Raw genomic sequence first — 26,645 nt, 5'->3', positions numbered from 1 at the left:
TTACAATACGGCATCCGTGTGGACTATTGACCAGGAACTATCGTTACCATTTCAACGTCAGTTCGTGAGATCGTTGACGGAGGAGAAAATTGAGGGTTTAACAGCCCGTCGTTGATGAGGTCATTACGCCCTGGTGTTCGCTTTAATCGGTTTAGGGAAATCGTGTAAAAGCTAAATCTGAATGGCCGGGCCGAGCATTTGAAACGCCGTGCACTAGAATGCGAGTGGAGTGCCTTATCTCTGTGCTACGTTGCTCGGTGGAGTCCACTAACGACTGCCCGCGGGATTGTCCATCTAAGTAGAGATGTGTTTTCTCTTCGTGCAGTCTCACTGCCTTCCCTTCTGGAAAAAGTCAATTTGCCGCTACGAAGAATTGCGTGGCGGCTGCATGATTGTGCTTTTGTCCACGTCAGCCTCAAGATGTAGGGGTGCCTCGACGACGTCTTCACCGGTCGATGGTTGGACGAAACACCAGCCCGCCCTGTCGCCTGAGACAGGGCATCCATGTGGACTAAGATACATAAGGATTTGCGTATGCCGACTTGCTCCTAGATATGGGGACGCTATAGCAGTCGAGGCATGCTGCTTATAATCGTATTCGGTCGCAGGGTGGTGAATTTCATAGAGTGCTGCAGTTCCAAGGTGGTCTCAAATGGTGTTGTTGATAAAATATTGGTATATCGGTATTTTTTTCGAAAAATACAGATAAATATCAACAATAATTTACTTGCCTATATATCGATATGTCAACATCGAAATACAGATAAATATCAACAATAATTTACTTCCCGATATATCGATATGTCAACATCGAAAAGAAAACATCTGGTGCCGATATTTTTATTTTGTATTATACCTTTCCCAATTATCGGTAAATATTTGTAGTTGTTCTTTTGGAGCTGTAGTAGAACATAATTTTACTTCCACTCTGTGAAGGAGTCTTAGTACTTTTTGGGCTTTCATTATTTCCAGTCTTTTTCTTTGACTGTGTGAAGCAAGTACAGGTGGCACAAAGTAGTAGTCAGATTGTACTGGGGGTGGGGGAGTGAATAACATCAGTTACGTTAGAAATTGTGCTACTTCTTCACGTCGGCAGTCTTCTAAAACAGTTGCCGAAAATGATGAACAAAAACCTAAATGATAAGACTGGTCTTTGCGTTGGGCAGAGACGCGTGAGTGGAAAATCTAACGTAATTGGCGCTCGGCGCGACTAGCAGAAACGCCAACGGTTAACTTCATCACATAGTTTTGACACTACAGTTGATAGGTCGCTCGCGTTTGCAGAAAAGAATATAAGTACACATATTGGCAGCTTTTCCACCGTGCCTTTCTTAAAATTGATAAAGACGTTTTATGAAGACTGCCAAAAGTCAGTTCGTTGTTACCTGCCGTTTCAAATAGTGTTACTTTTGCAACAGACTGGTGAATGAAGCCACTTTTTGCTGGATAGGTTGTGCTTCTCCCAGGCGGTTCACAGCATATGTCACAAAAGCAGAAAAAAGAATTATTTATTAGGCTAAGTATTCTTGTGTTGTCACGATTTCTGCATGATACACTCTGATAAATTTTGCAGAAATTAAATTTGACCGCGTCAGCAAACCTCTCTCGTTCCAGACTAGGACTGTTGATACTCTTAAAAATGTCGGGTATCCAATTTATTGATATTTAAAAAATGTCGTTGTCACCCACGATATATCGGGAAAAAGTATCGATGTATCGTCGGAAAAAATATTGACGTACCGTCCTATAAAAATATCGGCTGCACACTCTAAATACATTGCCCGTTTTAATGCTGTATATTTAAATATTGATTTATTATTAGATATTCTGTACATCAAAAAGCTAGCAGCCTGCTCATCTCCCTTAGAGCAAGAACTGAAAGGAAAAGCCGGCAAGAGTGGCCGAGCGGTTCTAGGCGCTACAGTCTGAAACCGCGCGACCGCTACGGTTGCAGATTCGAATCCTGCCTCGGGCATGGATGTGTGTGAAGTCCTTAGGTTAGTTAGGTTTAAGTAGTTCTAAGTTCTAGGGGACTGATGACCTTAGAAGTAAAAAACCATAGTGCTCAGAGCCATTTTTTTTTTATTTTAAGTAAAGCGCTGCCCGTTAGTGCTTGGTGATATCATTGTTAGCAAAGTGGTTAACTGCTTGTAATTGGCACAATAAAATGTGTCCGATGAGTCCGTCGTTCGGATTTGTCTGAAACACTTCATGTTGACTTGGGAGTTAACTGGAATACCGCATCAGTGTGACCTGATGTCAACGCGTGACTTGTCCCAATGGTGTGACACATCATTGCAGTTGTCGTGATTTGGGTTACAACAGTCTAGACAGCACTAGCAGGGAGTACACAATATCAACCAGAATTATTTTTTAAAAGCTATGTATTTCCAAATTGTTTATAAAACAACCTTATCTACTTCAAAATACTCCCTATTACTAATACATTTGTCCCACTGGTGTTTCCACTGTCGAAACATTTTTTTTGTAGTCATCTTTAGATATGTCTGACAGCTCCTTCCTCGTTTTTATTTCTTGACTTCTTCGATGTTGTCAAATCGGTGTCCTTCTATGCCCCTTTTCATGTGTGGAAATAAGAAAAAGTCACACTGAGCCAGGTCAGGTGAGTGAGATTCGTGAGCCGGCCGCGGTTTTCTTGCGGTTCTAGGCGCTGCAGTCCGGAACCGTATGACTGCTACGGTCGCAGGTTCGAATCCTGCCTCGGGCATGGATGTGTGTGATGTCCTTAGGTTAGTTAGGTTTAAGTAGTTCTAAGTTCTAGGGGACTGATGACCTAAGATGTTAAGTCCCATAGTGCTCAGAGCCATAGTGAGATTCGTGGGACAGGGAAACCATGCAATTTTAGCCAAAAACTGTGTAACAGTGATGACTGTGTGTGCAGGTGCGTTGTCGTGATGGAAGAACCAATCTCCTGTCTGCTAAAAGTCAGGTTGTTTTCGACGAACACTGTTGCGCAATATTCTTAAAATTGATCAGTTGTCTGTCGATGGTCTGTGAGCACGAGCTCTCAAATATTTTCAATATTTTCGTTGATTCGGGCAGTTAATGGAAGTCCAGAATGAGGTTTGTCTTCAATCGACATGTTGCCATTTTTAAATCGAACATTCCCCTTGTACATTTGAATTTTTCCCATAGCATTATCTTCGTAAGCTGTTTTCAACATTAAAATAGATTCAACGGCATTTTTACCGAGTAGAAAAAAAATTTCACAGCTTCACGTTGTTCTCTTAAACTAGCCATCATAAGAAATGAAACAAGAAAAAAAAACAGCGTTAGCAAAAGAATCATTGCAGATGAATAGAACAAGCCAGGTCGACAACGCAGGCGGCAATGAACTGGTAATGAGTTGCATTATATACACCTAGCGGCAGAAATGGGTGCTACACAAGCTCCGCCTACGGCAATGTTATTCCGGTTTTTTAAATATTTTTTATACCCACTCTTAATATTTTATTAATGATCGTTTTCGACTTATAGATATTATCTTCAGAAAATGAGCACTATAAGAACAAGAATATCAGAATTATAGAAAGTTTGAAGAGTGTGGGGTTATAGAGGCAAGTATAATGAAGTAGCGATGTAGCATTTACCCATTTGACTGCTGCTAGCGGCTCCTTGGAAGCTCACGCAGCAAACACGATTGTAAACTGCTGACTGATGGCTGCAGAGCCACGGGTTACAAAGAGTGCAAACTTCGAGCCAAAAATGGTTTTGGGAGCTCCAGCCAATGGTTAACGTATCACAAAATGTAAGATTTTGATGTTATATGGAACTTGCAAAATAAATTATCGTAAACTAGGTGCGAATATTCGTACCTGCTTAAAGTTAATTTATTTTGCAAATACGAATTTTATGGTACAATAAATGTTAATACGTATTTTGTTTCCCTCCATATTATGGTTTTTAGAAGTGGTGGAATATGATACGTTGTCACTTTGTTTACTGTCGTTTAGGCGTAAATAAGGCTGTAAATTGCTTTGGTTACTGAAGTTGTTACACTTCAATTTCCAGTATACTTCAATGATCAATAGCAATACCTACGTGGAAGAATCACTGAGTATATCACCAAGTTAGAGAGCAACGAGTATATAAGTTGTCTTGTGTACCTTCGTGCGAATTTTGTTTTCAGTTTTGTTGCTGGGCGGTGTCTGCCCAGTTCAGACTCATTTTTTATGATCTGGGAGCTATCTTCAAGTTTTTTGTGCGATAAAGATACGAGAATGCGTAGTTTCGGTTGTAGTAACTGCACAATTGTCTGGCAACACCAGAGCGCCAGTGTATGCCAATGTTGTATGCTCAGAGGTGCGGACCTGTAGCATGTGTTGATGGACGTCGGCCCCCGACGGCATCGTCTGCGTCATAGCATTCTCCTGGGTACTGCGCCACTACCTTTGATCACTGACCACGGTCAGTCACTCTCTCTGGCCGCATAAACACTTCGCCTTAGTTATTTCATCAGGTCGATCGGATACCACAGTTGTTACAGTACAAACATTTTAGAGTTAAAATGCGATAAAGAAGAGCTTAAAAGATTTGAATTTGCCAAGGTATTATCTCAGACTAAAAGCCCTAACTTTCGTCTGTTGCAGGAAACTGTAGCATCTGTTGTGTTAATGGCCACTGCGCTTATTGTCAGTTCTACGGAGGGCATCATCATCATCATCAGTTTTATTCTATATTATCAAGCCCTTTGTGTCTCCATTTCCTGCGATGCGCTACGTTCTTCTTAATGTAGCTGTATGCACTGTATGAGTAGCTGTATGTGTCGCCGTCCAACACATCATCAAGGATCGGAAACCTTTTCGTACCTCGCTTCATCTTTCCCTTTCTCTAAGATTTTTATAAGCCTCCTTGTTTCTCAGTATGTGGCCAATCCAGTTTCTTTTCCCTCCTCTTTGCTGCGTTCAGCAATTATCTTTCCTCTCCCACTCTTCTCAGAACCTTGTAATTTTTCACTCTATCCATCCGTCTTATTCGTTCCATCCTCCTCCATGTCCACACCTCAAAATCCTTGGCCTTGCTCTATCTTTCTTCCTTAGTGTCAACTTTTTAGCACGATACAATAGACCTCATACAAAACATTTTATTAGTGTCTTCGTCAAAACTATGTCCATATTGCTGCAGGAAAATCTTTTCATAAAAATGCTTCTTTCGTCATTGCTATCCTGCTTTTAATTTCTGTGCTGCTCCTGTAGTCGGGTACTAGCGTGCTTCCTAAGTATTTAAAGCTTTTCAAATGTTCTAATGTTTCTCCAACTGGGTATTGTTTTTACCATTTTATTTCTTCCTAGTAGTAAATTGGTTTGTATCCTGAAGGCGTTGCACTATGATTTTAAGTACACTCTCTTAACTAATAGCAATATTTACGTGGATGGATCCGCTAGTACGTTATCTACCTGGAGTGTAACGCACATGTTCGTTCTCTTGCGCCTACAGGTTGACGCTCCCGATAGAAGAAATGAAGTTTACGGTTTAATGTCCGTCGACGATGAAATCATTAAAGATGAATTCATGGTTTGAAGAAGATTTTCTCAAAGAATCAGCACAGATTCAGGAAAGACCACTCTCATGAAAATTAGTTTCAAACTCAATCTACCTCCTGCATCAAATTCGCTGAAATGAAGAAAACACCGCATTTCGCTGTTCCAAACTTTCGTTATCTTTGTTAATGTTGGAGGTTACTGATTTCTGATCGCTTGGTTCAAATGGCTCTGAGCACTATGCGACTTAACTTCTGAGGTCATCAGTCGCCTAGAACTTAGAACTAATTAAACCTAACTAACCTAAGGACATCACACACATCCATGCCCGAGGCAGGATTCGAACCTGCGACCGGAGGGGTCGCTCGGCTCCAGACTGTAGCGCCCAGAACCGCACGGCCACTCAGGCCGGCTCTGATCGCTTGGCAATTCGCCAAAAAGCTCATACATTCTGTAACTGGGCAGATACGTCAACCCAGTACGTTGTCCTCAATGGTGAGTGTTCATCGGAGGTGAGGGTATCATCTGGAGTGCCCCAGGGAAGTGTGGTAGGCCCGCTGTTGTTTTCTATCTACATAAATGATCTTTTGGATAGGGTGGATAGCAATGTGCGGCTGTTTGCTGATGATGCTGTAGGAGGATACAAGATGACTTGGACAGGATTTGTGATTGGTGTAAAGAATGGCAGCTAACTCTAAATATAGATAAATGTAAGTTAATGCAGATGAATAGGAAAAACAATCCTGTAATGTTTGAATATTCCATTAGTAGTGTACCGCTTGACACAGTCACGTCAATTAAATATTTTGCTGCAGAGCGATATGAAGTGGGAAAAGCATGTAATGGCAGTTGTGGGGAAGGCGGATAGTCGTCATCGGTTCATTGGTAGAATTTTGGGAAGATGTGGTTCATCTGCGAAGGAGACCGCTTATAAAACACTAATACGACCTATTCTTGAGTACTGCTCGAGCGTTTGGGATCACTGTCAGGTCGGATTGAGGGAGGACATAGAAGCAATTCAGAGGCGGGCTGCTAGATTTGTTACTAGTAGGTTTGAGCATCACGTGAGTGTTACGGAAATGCTCCAGGAACTCGGGTGGGAGTCTCTAGAGGAAAGGAGGCGTTCTTTTCGTGAATCGCTACTGAGGAAACTTAGAGAACCAGCGTTTGAGGCTGACTGCAGTACAGTTTTACTGCCGCCGACTTACATTTCGCGGAAAAACCACAAAGATAAGATAAGAGAGATTAGGGCTCGTACAGAGGCATATAGGCAGTCATTTTTCCCTCGTTCTGTTTGGGAGTGGAACAGGGACAGAAGATGTTAGTTGTGGTACCAGGTACCCTCCGCCACGCACCGTATGTTGGATTGCGAAGTATGTATGTAGATGTAGATGTAGATCCCGGGGAATGAACTCGCTGATAGCCTGGTCAAAGTAGCTAACAGTAAACCGATTGTCGAGATCGGTATTCCATAAACAGATTTCCGATCGGTATTACGCCGCCAAGTCTTAGGAATATGGAATGCGGAGTGGCTCACTCTGACTTCATCAAACAAATTACAGGTGATAAAGGAGACTACGAATCTGTGGAGGTCCTCCATGCAGGCCTCTCGCAAAAACCCTACCGTCCTTTGCCAGCTCCGTATCGGCCATACACGGCTGATTCATACCCATCTCCTTCGTCGCGACGAGCCCCCGTCGTGGTTCCTGTTTGACGGTGGTCCACATTTTGCTGGACTGTCCCCACCTTGCCGCCCTGCGGCGTACTCTGAATCTCCATGGCTCGCTACCCGTGGTGTTCGGAGACGGTGCCCCAGCGGCTGGCATAGGTGTACGCTTTAATCGTGAAAGGGGCTTTTACTATTCTCTTTAAGGGAGGTATGACGTCAAATGGGCCGGCCGCGGTGGTCTCGCGGTTCTAGGCGCGCAGTCCGGAGCCGCGCGACTGCTACGGTCGCAGGTTCGAATCCTGCCTCTGGCATGGATGTGTGTGATGTCCTTAGGTTAGTTAGGTTTAAGTAGTTCTAAGTTCTAGGGGACTCATGACCACAGATGTTAAGTCCCATAGTGCTCAGAGCCATTTGAACCATTTGAACGTCAAATGGGACGACTTGGAGCGGGAGAGACACCACAGGAATTTTAATTCCCACAGACTATACTTTTCAAAATAAATTCATAAAACTTTGTCAGAATGGCCTGAAAGGATTCAGGATTTACACTTATAGTGGCGGAAGTTCAAAAATATAAGAAAAAATTTTTTTTTACATTTGTATTTCACTTTTTTTTCACTTACCATTGGCTGCATTTGTTGCTATAGGTACACTTTTCTTCATAAGCAAGGGAGATCCTTCGATGAATTTTGCACAGCATACAAACCATAATTAAAGGTGTATGAAACTCTATAATTTTCCAAATCTATTAAAAACTGTCGTAAAAATTGTGATAATTAGCTATAAAATTTGAGTTTTTTCTAAACATGAAGTTTAAAATGTAACAGCACTTTCATATTCTCATAAATTAATTAATTTCTAGAGTTTCATACACCTGTAAGTATAGTTTTTATGCTGTGCAAAATTCTACGAAGAATCTCTCTTACTTATGAAAAAACGTGTACCTATAGCAACAAACGCAGCCAATAGAAGTGATAAAATGATGAACTTTCACATGTAAAAAAATATAATTTTGTTATTTTTAACTTCCACTGCTATGATTGTGAATCCTGAATCCTTCCTGGTCATGCTGACAAAGTTTTATGAATGTATTCGTAAAAGTATAGACAGTGGTGGGTCTCCTGCTCCAAGACCGCCCGTTTGACGTCCTATCCCCCTTAATGGAGGGCCGCTAAACATTATCGGCCCATTGAGGGGTTGGCAGAACACCCAGTTTCTTCCTCCGCCCAGATGAGGCTGCAGCTGTCTGGGGTTGGTGGTCCACACCGGTTCTCATCGTACCTGCTCCCTTACTCTTCTTTCACCTCTCACGTGGTCTGTTAGACGTGTTCATCTTTTGTATATCTGTGCGTCTCTTGCCCTGACCGTATTGCTAGTCTTGCCAAGGCCATGTCGCAATAGAGTGCCTCTGGTAAGTGGCGGGGGCTAGGCATGTATACCCCTCATTGCACTCTGCTTTCAGGGAGTTCCGGGTGCTCCACAGATGGGGCATCTTGTCTGTCTTTCATCCTGTGCCTCCCTTTCTTCTTTTTGTCCCTTATCTCGGCTTTGTTGACCTGTCGTAGACCTTGCCGTTTCCTACACCTGGGTTTTGCGCGGTAAGCTCTCTCTGAACTACAGTCGTCTAGGCCTGTCTGTTCGAGTTAAAGGGGAATGATGACCTAGTAGTTTTGTGCTTTTAATCATGCAGCCAACCAACCGGTTGGTCAGGTCAGAACTACGCTTCTACCGTTATTTTATTACCGAGAGGAGTTTTGGTTGCCAGTAGTTACGTACCGAAACGACACATTATTGTCTCCTTTAATACGAAAGCTGACTCGTAATGAGTTACTACACGCTAAACGTAATGTTAAAGATACTTTAACAAATACCATTAACAAAAATTGCAGTTCCCTGAACCGGTTAGTCATCAAACGAGAGCCGCGTGGGATTAGCCGAACGGTCTGGGGCGCTGCAGTCATGGACTGTGCGGCTAGTCCTGGCGGAGGTTCGAGTATTCACTCGGGCATGGGTGTGTGTGTTTGTCCTTAGGATAATTTAGGTTAAGTAGTGTGTAAGCTTAGAGACTGATGACCTTACCAGTTAAGTGCCATAAGATTTCACACACACTTGATCATCATCAAACAAGAAATAACTTCCACACAGCGAAGCATATAAGAAGCATGAGCTACAATGGCCATCTAAAAGCCAGGACAGGCTGAAAAATTATGCTGTTCTGTTCAAGGTAATGGAATTGGCAGCTAAAGGTCATTAGCTACCTGTAATCTTGATGGTTTCGCTATAACACCAATAGAAGCCTAGGTAGTTGAGCTAAAAAAAAATTTCACATTGTATTAAGTGGCCATGGTAGTGAATCTTGTTGTCCAGAAACCACAAATGCATAATGTTGCAGTGGGAAGATGAACTACGTACTGACATTTACAATGTGTTTTCGAACGAGTCCCGCCTGACCCTGTCCTGGTAAACCACGCTGTGATGACTACAGTAGAGCAGCCTGCATTGTTGAGCAGCATGGCGGATAAACGCCACGCATAATAGTTTGGAACGTCATCGGGTACAAAATGCGATCTCGACTCTTAATGTATTCAGGACAATCTGGGCAGAAACCGTTACATCACGGAACTTAGAGAGCCCAAGGAACTGCTGCTGCTTCTCCTGGCAACTTCACATGATATATTTCAGGAGGACAACGCCCCATCCAACGTGGCGAGGAATGGGAATGTATTCTTGAAAGAACGGTTGGGTACCTTTGTTTCCTTGGCCTGACACTCACTCATCCTCTGTGTCTAGGATGTAGCTGGTCGTCATGTCATAAATTACTTTTGATAGATTGTGGACTGATTCATACATCGTGGAGCGTGAGTCCTCATTTAATACTGTGCAGTTTAGAAGCCCTGTGTGCGGAAAAGGTGGGGATCCGTATGATGCAGTACCCTCGAAGTCTGACATCATTAACAGTGCTGTTTTCGAAGTCGTTCATAACTGTCGTGCGAGTAGCTTACGAATAAAATTCTTTTTGAATCTCACGTACCCTCCATGATGCGATCAGAAGATACCTTAAAATTAATTTAAGAACTGAAAATAAATTGACCTGATTCCTGAAATACATCTACATTTTGATGTTTATTGTGTGATCAAACTTCAGTACTGAAAATAAGCTAGTGCGCCAAGAAAGCTCTGGTTAAAATTAATGATGAATTTTCTGTTCACATGAAACAACCTTAAGAGTACAATGCCGAGTTTACGCGATAGATGTATATTCGCAACGACGCGATTGTTTGAGTTGCGCAGAGTAAACCAGGAAGCTGATGCTGATAAAGTAATCGTGTGGCAAAGTCTGCCCACTACGCACTCGGAGCTACCCATTTTCTTGGAAAGTCAGTTAATTGTAGTTTCATGGTTGCATCATTGAGTCATCACTATAAATCCATATCTATACGTTCGAAATGTATCGTGCCAATTTACCCTTGCGTCAATATCCAATAGAATAATTCCATGTGCACAACGGAAAAAAACCCTAAAGTCAACGGTCTGTAAATGTTACTAGGAAAACATTGCTGGGTCGGAGAGAAAGTGGACTTAACCACAGTCTGCTACTCTAAAGCTTAAAGTCCCGCAAAAATAACCGCTGCTGTTATTTTGTAGTATCCGGTTACTGATACCGTAGTGGGACGAAGAGAGGCAAGCTATTTTGCAGTAAAGCTTTATTTTTCCAGGGAGCTTTTAGAGGATCAACGCTTCTAGGAAATGTCTCCCCTTTTCAGATTAAAATTTTCTGTTGTGTTACCATATTTATATGGCTTAGAGAACTTAACGTGCCTTAAATTAAGCTTCAGAGACTGTCCACGCTCATGTCGCCGTTTTTATTTTGTCGCTGAAGTTGCGTACATATCTGCTAATAGGCTACTCACAGCCGTGTATAAATCTTAATCACATGAGTATAGCTCGTGTGAAAATGGTTCTTGGGATGTGGTAATTTATAGGTGTCTCAAGAGAAAAGCTAACTGTCCTTTGCGATAAAGAAATCGGTCATCTGAAGCAAAAAATGTCATGTAGACCTGAGCTGTATTTGCTATGGATACCTACACAGACTCCTGTAAATTAAAATGCGTAATGAAATGGTATTATTTTATTATTGATTACTGTGCTTCTTGTTACCTTTTTGAGCTTAGAAATGGACGGCATATATCACACATTTTCAGTAGTTCAGAGTCAAATTGTTGACTACATTTTCAAGAAGTAAATTATCAGCCGATTACTATGCGGAGGACCCAGGTTCGATGTCCGGTACTGCTAGAGATTTTTCTTTGGTGATGGTACTGGAACCGGCGCACTCAGCCTCTTGCTGCCAATTGAGGGGGCTACCTGATCGAGTAGGAGCAGCTCCAGGTCAAGGGAAGCTGATGACAACGTCTGGGAGAGCGCTGTGAACATCCTGCATTCCTCCATACCGCAACCAGTGGTGCCATTGGCAGAGGATGACACGGCGGCTGGTCGGCACGAATGGGCTCGCCAGTGCCTTTGGACGATGTTTTACACTATCGACAGTTAACTTAAAAGTGTACAGCAGGAACATGCTGCGTTACTTTTATCAGTGTATCTTTACTTTGAGAACAGCTTTGTTCGCCCAGTATCCCACGATCTAGCGATATTTGGTCTGGACATTATGAGATTACCATGACTTCCCCATCGACACTGTATTGCCTCAAATTTATTATTGTGAGTTGGGTGGCTTTATCATGGTGGAAGTACGATGGGGGCACAATAAGTAAATGCACTCCAACTTCAGGCCACGAGTGGCCTACCGGGACCATCCGACCACCGTGTCATCCTCATAAAGGATGCGGATAGGAGGGGCGTGGTGTCAGCACACCGCACTCCTGGTCGTTATGATGATTTTCTCGACCGAAGCCGCTACTATTCAGTCGAGCAGCTCCTCACTTGTCATCACGAGGCTGAGTGCACCCCGAAAAATGGCAACAGCGCATGGCAGCCTGGATGGTCACCCATCCAAGTGCCGATCATGCCCGACAGCGCTTAACTTCGGTGATCTCACGGGAACCGGTATATCCACTGCGGCAAGGCCGTTGCCTTCGGGGGCACAATAAGTAATGCAGAAAAAATTTCACGGGCAGTTTCGGCTGAAAAAACGTGGAATTTACTATTTGACATAGTGCAATAATCCTGCTTGAGCTCCTATAGTTTCATGAAGCTCCGGTAGGTGGCGGCGTTGTACGTAGCGTTCAAAATGGCATCTGTAACGGAGGTGAGTTCCAAGCAGAGAACTGCTATAGAGTTTCTTTTGGCGAAAAACCAGCACTTCTCTGGTATTCACAGGCGCTTGTAGAATGTCTGCAGAGACCTGGCAGTGAACAAAAGCACGATGAGTCGTTGGGCGAGGTTGGTTGGTTGGTTGGTTTGTTTGGGGAAGGAGACCAGACAGCGTGGTCATCGGTCTCATCGGATTAGGGAAGGATGGGGAAGGAAGTCGGCCGTGCCCTTTCAGAGGAACCATCCCGGCATGTGCCTAGAGTGATTTAGGGAAATCACGTAGGGCGAGGTATCTGTCATCATCGCAACAAAGTAGCTCAAATTTTTGGACAACATGATTGTGGAAAGAAACAGCGATTAGTACGATTAATTATGATAGTATCCTGTCGTTATGTAGACAGGAGTGACACCACCAGCAGTCGACCAATGGTGTAAACGCCAAGAAGATGACCCTTACGTCGGGTTGAAACCGGTTGGCGGTATAATAATAATAATAATAATAATAATAATAATAATAATAATAATAATAATAATAAATGCAATTAAGACTGTTTTTGAATTATTGAAAGTAGCGCAAACCTGTCCGGCAGCAATTATCTGTGACTTCTGTAATGTTGTAACGTGCGGACACTGCCATTCGAGGTGATCGACGGATCACAGTCAAACACACCGCTGCACAACTGGACTTCACTTTCCGTAATGCTACCGAGCGAGGTGGCGCATTGGTTAGCACACTGGACTCGCATTCGGGAGGACGACGGTTGAAACCCGCGTCCGGCCATCCTGATCTAGGTTTTCCGAGATTTACGTAAATCACTTCCGCAAATGCGAGGATGGTTCCTTTGAAAGGTCACGGCCGACTTCATACCCCATCCCTCCCTAATCCGATGGGACCGATGACCTCACTGTTTGGTCGCTCCCCCAAATCAATCAATCAACCAACCAACCAGGGGTACCAAGCTGACACACGCGTCCTTCCTTTGGGATACTCAACGGTTTGTGCCTCTGGGTTGCCGGCCGAAGTGGCCGAGCGGTTCTAGGCGCTTCAGTCAGGAGCCGCGCGACCTCTACGGTCGCAGTTTCGAATCCTGCCTCGGCCATAGATGTGTGTGATGTCCTTAGGTAAGTTAGGTTTAAGTAGTTCTAAGTTCTAGGGGACTGATGACCTCAGAGCCATTTGAACCTTTTTTTCCGCTGGGTTCTCCGCCGCGTAACACAAGACCACAAAGACCACTGACCCTTAACATAGACAAATGTAATGTATTGCGAATACATAGAAAGAAGGATCCTCTATTGTATGATTATATGATAGCGGAACAAACACTGTTAGCAGTTACTTCTGTAAAATATCTGGGAGTATGAGTGCGGAACGAATTGAAGTGGAATGATCATATAAAATTAATTGTTGGTAAGGCGGGTACCAGGTTGAGATTCATTGGGAGAGTCCTTAGAAAATGCAGTACATCAAACAAAGGAGGTGGCTTACAAAACACTCGTTCGACCTATACTTGAGTATTGCTCATCAGTGTGGAATCCGTACCAGGTCGGGTTGACAGAGGAGATTGAGAAGATCCAAAGAAGAGCGGCGCGTTTCGTCACAGGGTTATTTGGTAAGCGTGTCAGCGTTACGGAGATGTTTAGCAAACTCAAGTGGCAGACTCTGCAAGAGAGTCGCTCTGCATCGCGGTGTAGCTTGCTGTCCAGGTTTCGAGAGGGTGCGTTTCTAGATGAGGTATCGAATATACTGCTTCCCCCTATTTATACCTCGCGAGGAGATCACGTACGTAAAATTAGAGAGATTCGAGCGCGCACGGAGGCTTTCCGGCAGTCGTTCTCCCCGCGAACCATACGCGATTGGAAAAGGAAAGGGAGGTAATGACATTGGCAAGTGAAGTGCCCTCCGCCACACACCGTTGGATGGCTTGCGGAGTATAAATGTAGATGTAGAATGCAGATGTAGATGTAAAGAGCAACGAAAGACCATCTGTGCGGAATTGCTTGCGCCTTACGAAGCTGATCGTCACAATTTTTTGTTGAACATCGTCACAGGCAGTGAAAAACGTGTTCATCAGTTCGAATCGGAAACAAAGCGACAATCAATAGACACACTGGACTCGCATTCGGAAGATCTGACCGTTCAAACCTGCGACTTTCCAACCTGATTTAAGTTTCCCGTGATCTGTCAAAATCGCTTCAGGCACATGCTGGCATGGTTCCTTTGTAACGTCTCGGCCGACTTCCTTCCCCATCATTTCCCAATCCGATGGAAGGAATGGCTTCGCTGTTTGGTCCCCTTCCCCCAAATCAACCAACCAACCATCAGCCCATAGAATGACGTCACCCCACCTTTCCTCTGAAGAAAAAGTTCGAATCTGTACCTTCAGCCTGTAAAGCGATATCGGCGGTCTTCTGGTATTCTCAGGGGGTTATTTTGTTTGATGTCCTCCCTCATGGTGCAATGACAAGCTCTGAAGTGTATTGTGCTACCCTCAGCAAACTCAAAATGCGACTTCAGCGTCTTCGTCGTCACAAAAATGCAAACGAATTTTTCCATGACAAACGAAAGTAATGTCAGTGGGATAGAAATATAAACGGATTGAGTGCCAAATAGGAGGAACAAAGTTAGAACAGGTGGACGGTTTCAAGTACTTAGGATGCATATTCTCACAGGATGGCAACATAGTGAAAGAACTGGAAGCGAGGTGTAGCAAAGCTAATGCAGTGAGCGCTCAGCTACGATCTACTCTCTTCTGCAAGAAGGAAGTCAGCACCAGACTAAGTTATCTGTGCATCGTTACAACTTTGTTGTATGGGAGCGAAAGCTGTGTGGATTCTGGTTACCTTATCAACAAGGTTGAGGTTACGGATATGAAAGTAGCTAGGATGATTGCAGGTACTAGTAGATGGGAACTATGGCAGGAGGGTGTCCACAATGAGGAAATCAAAGAAAAACTGGGAATGAACTCTATAGATGTAGCAGTCAGGGCGAACAGGCTTAGATGGTTGGGTCATGTTACACGCATGGGAGTAGGAAGGTTACCCAAGAGACTCATGGGTTCAGCAGTAGAGGGTAGGAGGAGCCGGGGCAGACCAAGGAGAAGGTACCTGGATTCGGTTAAGAATGATTTTGAAGTAAGAGGTTTAACATCAGAAGAGGCACCAATGTTAGCACTGAATAGAGGACCATGGAGGAATTTAATAAGGGGGCTATGCTCGAGACTGAACTCTGAAAGGCATAATCAGTCTTAAATGATGATGATGATGATGATGATGATGAATGCAAGGGTCTGCACAAGTCTTTGCATCCGAGAGCAGCCCACTAAACGTCATTAGAATGTTCTTCATCATCGAGGCTGTAACCCAGATCTCTCACCTACCGACTTCATCTGTTTGACCCAGTGAAGGATGCATTCGCGGGAAGCACTACGTGGCTTGCAACAAGACGTCGTCCCCGGCATTGACCAGTACAGTGCTACTATGCGGCCATACAGGCCTTCCCAATAAGCTGGCGTAAGACCGTCGCACTGAACATAGATTATGTTAAAAATTAGGGTTCTGTAGTGGGGAATAATATGGTGTATTCGAATCCTGAATAAAACCAACCTGCTTTCAGAGAGAGTGTTTCATTACGTATTGACCACCCCTCGTACATAGCACTCCTTACAGTCTTGTTGTTGCAGCTAATATATTTTCCATAAACTGAAAGTAACTGCGTTCCTTGTTCCAAAGTTACATGATAGAATGCGTGCGTCACTAGGGAATTAAAAAAAAAAAACCGATCATGAAGCATGTTCTAATAATGCTCTTTTCTATCACATTGTGGGAAACTGAACTTTCGTTGTGAGAGTCTTTGTCTGCTGTGCATGTGTAATGTGCTATTACTTGTGAACTGAAACCGTATGATCACGTGGCTTTTCTGCGTTTTCTACACATTCGGAGCTTAATGAAGCAGTGGTACTAATGGCTTTGAGCACTATGGGACTTAACTGCTGTGGTCATCAGTCCCCTAGAACTTAGAACTACTTAAACCTAATTAACCTAAGGCCATCACACACATCCATGCCCAAGGCAGGATTCGAACCTGCGACCGTAGCAGTCGCGCGGCTCCGGACTGAGCGCCTTAACCGCTAGACCACCGCGGCCGGCAAAGCAGTGGTACTGCGCGGTATGGATTCGGCAAGTTCTTGGTAGGTTTCCGGAGGTATATGGCCCCAGATGTCTCCGCACAGCTCACACAATACCCAGGTGAATATTTATCACAAGATAATTATTATTATTTAGTGTGGCTCAATGGCCGGGTTTTGTGTAATTGAACGCCACTCGGCGAATTGCCTGTCTCCAGTTACTCGTAATTATCCAGTCTGGGAAAGAGAAGCCCCAATTTAATGTGAAATCTAAACCTGACGACTCCTCATTAATTCACAGGTGAAGGCTAGATTAAATGAAGGCTGAAAATTTCGGTAGGCCGATCGGTACTCGATCACAGGACTTCTCGGTTTCCAGGTACACGCTTTACCACTAGACTACCAAGCACTACACAAAACGCGAAATAATAAATTGATAAGCACTTCGTGCTGGCAGGAAACGGGACCTAACGCTCCAGAGTAATCGCAGTAAACTAGAGAAAGTAGGGCGTACGAGATGCACGTGAATTTACGACAGCGCATTCGCTGTAGATAAATGATCGTATAGCTAAACAAATTAAAGTAAGTAATCAATTCCGTGAAATTTCACAGCTATTTTGATCGAAATATGGACGCAATGCTGTGACTATCACGTTTGAATAGACTCCCGAAGCAATCGCAGGCTCCAGTTGAATCGAAATTGGCACAGCAGAGTAGCCACCTTACCTTCCACGTAATATCTCTAGTTGGAAACATGTCATAGCCAACACTTACACAGGGCATCACGACTCCGAAGCATTCAAACTGTGCTGAAAAGCACCCTTGATGACTCGATACGCGATTGTTCTTGTGTACTTTATCGGTACAAAATAAAGGTGCATGACGTGGTATACCCAGTTGTTAACTACTACAGAATGCAATATTGCGTGCTTCCGAAAGATTTTCCGCTAATTTTAACGGTATATTGGGCTACCAGACTTATTCTTCGAATTACGCATAATGAAAGTGGAAACTTACACTACTGGCCATTAAAATTGCTACACCAAAAGAAATGCAGAAGATATACGGGTTTTCATTGGACAAATATATTATACTAGAACTGACATGTGATTACAATTTCACGCAGTTTGGGTGCATAGATCCTGAGAAATCAGTACCCAGAACAACCACCTCTGGCCGCAATGACGGCCTTGATACGCCTGGGCATTGAGTCAAACAGAGATTGGATGGCGGGTACAGATAAAGCTGCCCATGCAGCTTCAACACGATAGCACAGTTCATCAAGAGTAGTGACTGGCGTATTTTGACGAGCCAGTTGCCCGGCCACCATTGACCAGACGTTTTCAGTTGGTGAAAGATCTGGAGAATGTGCTGACCAGGGCAGCAGTCGAACATTTTCTGTATCCAGAAAGGCCCGTACAGGACCTACAACATGCTTTCGTGCATTATCCTGCTGACATGTGAGGTTTCTCAGGGATGGAATGAAGGGTAGAGCCCCGGGTCGTAACATATCTGAAATGTAACGTCCACTGTTCAAAGTGCCGTCACTGCGAACGCAGAGGTGACCAAGACGTGTACCAATGGCACCCCATACCATCACGCCGGGTGACGAATACACGCTTCCAATGTGCGTTCACCGCGATTTCGCCAAACACGGATGCGACCATCTTGATGCTGTAAACAGAACCTGGATTCATCCGAAAAAATGACGTTTTGCCATTCGTGCACCCAGGTTAGACGTTGAGCACACCATCGCAGGCGCTCCTGTCTGTGATGCAGCGTCGAGGGTAACCGCAGGCATGATCTCCGAGCTGATAGTCCATGCTGCTGCAACCGTCGTCGAACTGTTCGTGGAGATGGTTGTTGTCTTGCAAACGTCCCCATCTGTTGACTCAGGGATCGAGACGTGGCTGCACGATCCGTTACAGCCATGCGGATAAGATGCCTGTCATCTCGACTGTTAGTGATACGAGACCGTTGGGATCCAGCACGGTGTTCCGTATTACCCTCCTGAACCCACCGATTCCATATTCTGCTAACAGTCATTAGATCTCGACCAACGCGAGGAGCAGTGTCGCGATACGATAAACCGCAATCGCGATAGGCTACAATCCGACCTTTATCAAAGTCGGAAACGTGATGGTACGCATTTCTGCTCCTTACACGAGGCATCACAACAACGTTTCACCAGGCAACGCCGGTCAACTGCTGTTTGTATATGAGAAATCGGTTGGAAACTTTCCTCATGTCAGCACGTTGTAGGTGTCGCCACAGGCGCCCACCTTTGTGTAAATGCTCTGAAAAGCTAATCATTTGCATACTACAGCATCTCCTTCCTCTCGGTTAAATTTCGAGTCTTTAGCACGTCGTCTTCGTGGTATAGCAATTTTAATGGCCAGTAGTGTAATTTAGTCAAGGAGAAGCTACTACGTAGGAAGGGACTCGTTTTGTCGCATTTGAATGAAACGCGGCAGCGGTGGTCGCTAAGATATCTTTAAAACTGGAAATACATAGCGTTATTGGGATGCGCTGCATTGTTCAGGATTAACGGACATTACGCAGAGAGCATCGTCCGCTGGGACCTTACCAGATAGACTCTGAGGTCGCGGAGAACAGCAGTGCTGTAGAGGATTAAGTGAAAAGCTGCAGTGTTCGAAAAGCCGATGCGCAGACGGGAATTCGCCCCCCTCGTTGGACGTACAGCGCAGAGGCAAAACAAAGGAATGTCAAACTAATGCACGTAGCTCTCCGAGAGTTGTGCCTACGGAAAATTCTAGGACGTTTTCAAAGGCAGCGTTTCTGTTGCCGGTAAGTGGCGAGGGATAGGTGGTGATGAAGCAGGTCCCGCCTCAGTATCCAGAAACATGTCAGAAAAACAAGCGACCTCGGCTGTGCACTCTGAAACCAGAATTTCTGACACAGACGCCGCACCTGAAGATACGCAATTTTTTGAGGTAAATTATGAGATAAAATTGTCCATCGCCATCTTTCTGGTTTTGATGTTCTCCAGTAGGCGTGTTTGCACAAATAGTTAAACGAATAGAAACAGGGTTTCCCCCCCCCTTTTACGTATATTTATTTCAGCACTTCAGTGCCACAATCAGTATTTGCTTACTTCATTACAAAATGGTTCAAAAAGCTCTGAGCACTATGCGACTTAACTTCTGAGGTCATCAGTCGCCTAGAACTTAGAACTAATTAAACCCAACTAACCTAAGGACATCACACACATCCATGCTCGAGGCAGGATTCGAACCTGCGACCGTAGCGGTAGCCCGGTTCCAGACTGTAGCGCCTAGAACCGCACGGCTACTTACAAACCTGAAAATTTTAAAAATGTAGGGCGTTTCTCAATTTATGTTACACACTTACAGAGGTTGTAGAGAAGACTTAGAAGATGAAGTTTTGTCCTGATGCCACAGAGCGTCAAAGCTACAGGCACCGGCGCTTGTAAATGAATGTATATATGGTGTTACAAAAAGGTACGGCCCAACTTTCAGGAAACATTCCTCACACACAAATAAAGAAAAGATGTTATGTGCACATGTGTCCGGAAACGCTTAATTTCCATGTTAGAGCTCATTTTAGTTTCGTCATCATGTACTGTACTTCCTCGATTCACCGCCAGTTGGCCCAATTGAAGGTTGACTTCGGTGCTTGTGTTGACACGCGACTCATTGCTCTACAGTACTAACATCAAGCACATAAGTACGTAGTACTGTACTTCCTCAATTCACCGCCAGTTGGCCCAATTGAAGGAAGGTAATGTTGACTTCGGTACTTGTGTTGACATGCGACTCATTGCTCTACAGTACTAGCATCAAGCACATCAGTACGTAGCATCAACAGGTTAGTGTTAATCACGTACGTGGTTTTGCAGTCAGTGCAATGTTTACAAATGCGGAGTTGGTAGATGCCCATTTGATGTACGGATTAGCACGGGGCAAATAGCCGTGGCGCGGTACGTTTGTATCGAGACAGATTTCTAGAACGAAGGTGTCCCGACAGGAAGATGTTCGAAGCAATTGATCGGCATCTTAGGGAACACGGAACATTCCAGCCTATGACTCGCGACTGGGGAAGACCTAGAACGACGAGGACACCTGCAATGGACGAGGCAATTCTTCGTGCAGTTGACGATAACCCTAATGTCAGCGTCAGAGAAGTTGCTGCTGTACAAGGTAACGCTGACCACGTCACTGTATGGAGTGTGCTACGGGAGAACCAGTTGTTTCCGCACCATGTACAGCGTGTGCAGGCACTATCAGCAGCTGATTGGCCTCCACGGGTACACTTCTGCGAATGGTTCATCCAACAATGTGTCAATCCTCATTTCAGTGCAAATATTCTCTTTACGGATGAGGCTTCGTTTCAACGTGATCAAATTGTAAATTTTCACAATAAGCATGTGTGGGCTGACGACAATCCGCACGCAATTGTGCTATCACGTCATCAACACAGATTATCTGTGAACGTTTGGGCAGGCATTGTTGGTGATGTCTTCATTGGGCCCCATGTTCTTCCACCTACGCTCAATGGAGCACGTTATCATGATTTCATACGGGATACTCTACCTGTGCTGCTAGAACGATTGCCTTTACAAGTACGACACAACATGTGGTTCATGCACGATGGAGCTCCTGCACATTTCAGTCGAAGTGTTTCTACACTTCTCAACAACAGATTCGGTGACCGATGGATTGGTAGAGGCGGACCAATTCCATGGCCTCCACGCTCTCCTGACATCAACCCTCTTCACTTTCATTAATGGGGGCATTTGAAAGCTCTTGTCTAAGCAACCCCGGTACCAAATGTACAGACTCTTCGTGTTCGTATTGTGGACGGCTGTGACACAATACGCCATTCTCCAGGGCTGCATCAGCGCATCAGGGACGCCATGCGATGGAGGATGGATGCATGTATCCTCGCTAACGGAGGACATTTTGAACATTTCCTGTAACAAAGTGTTTGAAGTCACGCTGGTACGGTCTGTTGCTGTGTGTTTCCATATTTTCTTTCTTTGTGTGTGTGAGGAATGTTTCCTGAAAGTTCGGCCGTACCTTTTTGTAACACCGTGTATACAGGGTCATTGCGTGATGATGATACAAACTTTCACGGATGATGAAGACGGATAATTATATTAATCTGAGGTAAGGGTCCCTGATTTGGAATGAACAAGTTGAAAGGTTCAAGCGGACATTGTTCTGATACCTCTGACAGTGAATTACACGTACAGGTACTGTTAATTCAGAGGTGGTAGCACGGACGAAAAAAAAAAAAAAACAAGTATCTACTAAACGTGGGCCCTAAACTGCATACCTGAGGAGCTATAAGCACCTTTTCATCTTCCCTACTGTGAAATTAATCTCTTCTATCGAACCAGTGCTTATATCTCTTAAGGTATGCGTTTTAGAGCCCATGTTTATTAGACACGTTTTATCGTTTTGGCCCATACTACTACCTCTGAATGTTGCTTATTCTGCAGTATTAGCAACAACAATTCTGATATATGTATTCCATTGTCAGAAGTATCAGAATGGTTTTCGCCTATAACTTTAGACTCGTTCGTTTCCAGTATAGGGACCCGTACCTCAAATTGACACATTCATCGCCGGCCGGAGTGCCCGTGAGGTTCTAGGCGCTACAGTCTGGAGCCGAGCGACCGCTACGGTCGCAGGTTCGAATCCTGCCTCGGGCGTGGATGTGTGTGATTTCCTTAGGTTAGTTAGGTTTAATTAGTTCTAAGTTCTAGGCGACTGATGACCTCAGAAGTTCAGTCCCATAGTGCTCAGAGCCATTTGAACCATTTGACACATTTATCCTTCTCCGTCATCCTAGAAAGTTCGCCACATCATCACGGAATCACCCTGTACATACACTATGGGCTCAAAATTAGCCGGACATCTGGATGAAAATGACTTACAATTTCGTTACGCCCTCCATCTGTAATGCTGGAATTCAATATGGTGTTGGCCCACCCTTAGCCTTGTTGACAGCTTCCACTCTCGCAGGCATACGTTCAATCAGGTGCTGGAAGGTTTCTTGGGGAATGGCAGCCCATTATTCACGAAGTGCTGCACTCAGGAGAGATATCGATGTCGGTCGGTGAGGCCTGGTACGAAGTCAGCGTTCCAAAACATCACAACGGTGTTCTATAGAATTCAGGTTAGGACTCTATGCAGGTCAGTCCATTACAAGAATGTTGTTGGCGTGTAACCACTCCGCCACAGGCTGTGCATTATGAACAGGTGCTCGATCTTGTTGAAAGATGCATTCGACATCCCCGAATTGCTCTTCAACAGTTGGAAGCAAGAAGGTGCGTAAAACATCAATGCAGGCCTGTGCTGTGATAGTGCCACGCAAAACAACAAGGGGTACAAGCCCCCTCCACGAAAAACACGACCACACCATAACATCACCGACTGCAAATTTTACTGTGGCACTACACACGCTGGCAGATGACGTTTACCAGGCATTCCCCATACCCACACCCTGCCATCGGATCGCCACATTGTGTACCGTGATTAGTCACTCCACACATTGTTTTTCCACTCTTGAATCGTCCAATGTTTACTGTCCTTACACCTAGCGGTGCGTCGTTTGGCATTTACCGGCGTGATGTTTGGCTTATGAGCAGCCGCTCGACCAAGAAACCCAAGTTTTCTCACCTCCCGCTTAACTGTCATAGTACGTTTAGTGGATACTGATGCTGTTTGGAATTCCTGTGTGATGGTCTGGATAGATGCCCATTACACGTTACGACCGTCTTCAACTGTCGGCGGTCTCTGTCAGCCAAGAGACGAGGTCAGCCTTTTATGCTGTACGTGTCCCTTCACGTTTCCACCTCACTATCACATCGGAAACAGTGGGCCTAGGGATGCTTATGAGTGTGGATATCTCGCGTACAGACATATGACACAAGTGGTACCCATTCACCTGACCACGTTCGAAGTCAGTTGAGTTCCGCGGAGTGCCCCATTCTGTTTTCTCACGATGACTACTGAGATCGCTGATGTGGAGTACCTGGCAGTAGGTGGCAGCACAATGCACCCAATATGATAACCGTATGTTTTGGGGGGCGTCCGGATACTTTTCATCTCAAAGTGTACGTTTACAGGTGGCCGCGCTTGTGACTTGAACGCTCTGTAGTGTTGTAGGATGACGTTGTCGGACATGAGTTCGCATCTAAAACTTGATCCACTAAGTCCCCTCTACGACCTCTAGAAGCGTGTAGCGTGAATTATAAAACGCCCTGTATCTTGGGCCTATGCTTACTGCTGCTGCTACTCCTGTAAGATTTTCGTTTTACCTTAAATAATATTTTACTTAAAATATACTGGAAGATTAGAACTTGAACACGGAACCTTTGGAGCCTTCGGAAAGGGCCCAGGTTTAGAGTCCAGTTCCGATACACAGTTTAAATGTGCCAGGAATTTTCAAACCTGCGCTGTAGAGTGGATATTCATGCTGAAAAAATTCTGTCTGCTGTGGATAAGCCATTTCTCTAAGATTTGCGTCAAGGAACGTTAGTCCTGTAAAGTTTGGAAGGTAGAGAGCCGGCCAGAGTGGCCTAGCGGTTCTAGGCGCTACAGTCAGCAACCGCGCGACCGCTACTGTCGCAGGTTCGAATCCTGCCTCAGGCATGGATGTTTGTGATGACCTCAACTTAGTTAGGTTTACGTAGTTCTGAGTTGTAGGGGACTGATGACGAGAGCAGTTAAGTGCTGTCCGCAGCTCGTGGTCGTGCGGTAGCGTTCTCGCTTCCCGCGCCCGGGTTCGATTCCCGGCGGGGTCAGGGATTTTCTCTGCCTCGTGATGACTGGGTGTTGTGTGATGTCCTTAGGTTAGTTACGTTTAAGTAGTTCCAAGTTCTAGGGGACTGATGACCATAGATGTTTAGTCCCATAGTGCTCAGAGCCATTTGAACCATTTAGTTAAGTGCTCAGAGCCATTTGAACCATTTCTTGAAGGTAGAGAAAGGTAGTGGTGGGAGTAAAGTTGTGAGGGCGGGCCGTGAGATGCGCCTGGAACAAAAAGTAGGACAAAATGCTTCTATCTGCAACAAATTTGAGCAAATCACTCACGTGATTAACATAAATATAACATGTTAACTTTATTGTAATACACGTGAAATTATTACTTTAGTATGACTTATCTGTATATTCCGTGACAAATTTTGCAGTTCTGCAGTAAAATTTATCAAATTCACATCTTCAACAAGTCCCAAGAGAGAAATTTTTCTGCAAGAACCAGTTAAATCAATTTCTTATTTAAAAAAAATTATATGCATCTTTATTTTTTTAAAAAAAGTCTGTTCATTCCGGCGCAACGTTTTAATCTACCAGAAAGTTTAAAATCAGCGCTTAGAGTGCACATTCATTCTGCAAAGAATTTCATTTGATTATGTGAACTTTTAGTTATGTTTATTGAATAGCCAACATTATGGTTTTGGAAAAGCAGCGAAATTTAATGAAAATAGGCTTTAAACTGCCTTCACTGTGCTAAAATTTTCCCAACTGTGTGCGACATTTTGCTGGTGTTTTCCGTCCTTGCATGGATCCCTCGCATCAAAAAAGACCAACGAAAATATCGCAGACGTCATTTTCAATGGTACTTGAATGTAATACTCTCCAGATTCATAAAACACAATGTTTACCTTCACATTATACGTGAGCTTGTTTTATTTGTAGTCCGCCTTCCTCCTGCTAACGCATGCACGTTTGTTGTTTTTAATTCCGCCCCCCCCCCCCCCTCCCCCGAAGTGTTCTTGCTTTTCTCCCCTACGCGACTGCTATTGTCGCAGGTTCGAATCCTGCCTCGGGCATGGATGTGTGTGATGTCCTTAGGTTAGTTAGGTTTAAGTAGTTCTAAGTTCTGGGGGACTGATGACCACAGTAGTTAAGTCCCATAGTGCTCAGAGCCATTTCGTTTTCCAGCCACTTCCATTGCGTCGTACTCTTGAACCTTCCTTATCTCTGGGGAAATCAGCAGAAAACAGCCTTCATCCATCTTCCACGCATTCTCCAGGAAACGTTTTTTGCCCACCTCTAGTTACCATGTTTCGGTCATAATGTTCTCTCCCAACCAGCCTGCTCCCTGAACCTTCAGTCTGTTTACGTTTCCTGGTGATAGCCGTCATGCATATCTCCACTGCTCTGTCATCAATCCAGGGTCCACGACAGGTTCTCACATTAAAAGTCCACGTCTCACTGTCGTCGTACAGAACACGTAATACGCGACGAATGGATATCTTCCATTTTCAGTTAATTTTTGTAACCATCCAGTCGTACCTTCAGGTGCCCTAAAGACAAAATCTCGTCCATTGGTACTCTAAGGCAAACCAGAGCTCCACGTTTTGGCCCTGACTGATCGCTGTGTCATCCTTCGCCTATGGCGTCATCGTACTCCATTTGGCCGGTCTTGGGGTTAACAGAACGCTCTTCCGACCGTTGTCGGATTGCTGCACGTTGGATATGCTTCTTCTCACTCAAGTACATCCTCTGTTGGAAACACGAGGCTGAGTGCACCCCGTTCTGTTCCTCCCACTAAGAAAAATTTCTTGGCAATACTGGGAATCGCCGGCCGGAGTGGCCGAGCGGTTCTAGGCGCTACAGTATGGAACCACGCTACCGCTACGGTCGCAGGTTCGAATCCTGCCTCGAGCATTGATATGTGTGATGTCCTTGGGTTAGGTTTAAATAGTTCTAAGTTCTAGGGAACTGATAACCTCTGAAGTTAAGTCCCATAGTGCTCAGAGCCATTTGAACCATTACTGGGAATCGAATATGGGTCGTCCCATGAGCTACAGAGACGGAGTCTGTAGGCTACACGCTACTATTTTCATTTGCGTGGATTGATTTTAGAATGATGATTTGTAGCTGGTTTCTCGAGCTCACTCCATTAAATTCTTTCCATTACCTCTTGAATGTTATCTGCACCAGATACAAACAGAACAAATCTGGATCTTTTGCGCCTCAGCAGCTAAATAATGTGAACGTAATCGGTCACCGTCGTTATTGCATGTATGTTTATTAAGCCAGAAACGGTTTCGTTCTAAATGAACTTCAAGTGAGTGTTCTG

General features: G+C 44.5%; 1 protein-coding gene and 1 pseudogene across 1 annotated transcript in view; one reads left to right on the top strand and one right to left on the bottom strand.

The window, feature by feature from the left end:
• LOC126299606 (calcium/calmodulin-dependent protein kinase type 1-like) overlaps positions 1-26,645 on the top strand; it is a 1,453,155-nt gene that overhangs the window by 952,018 nt on the left and 474,492 nt on the right. The gene's annotated exons all lie outside the window — the stretch shown is intronic.
• LOC126299675 (5S ribosomal RNA) lies at positions 12,145-12,262 on the bottom strand (annotated as a pseudogene).

Source organism: Schistocerca gregaria, chromosome X (assembly GCF_023897955.1).
Source record: "Schistocerca gregaria isolate iqSchGreg1 chromosome X, iqSchGreg1.2, whole genome shotgun sequence".
Lineage (NCBI taxonomy): Eukaryota > Metazoa > Arthropoda > Insecta > Orthoptera > Acrididae > Schistocerca > Schistocerca gregaria.
Note: the sequence above shows the minus strand (reverse complement) of the source record. Positions and strands in the feature narration are given on the sequence as shown.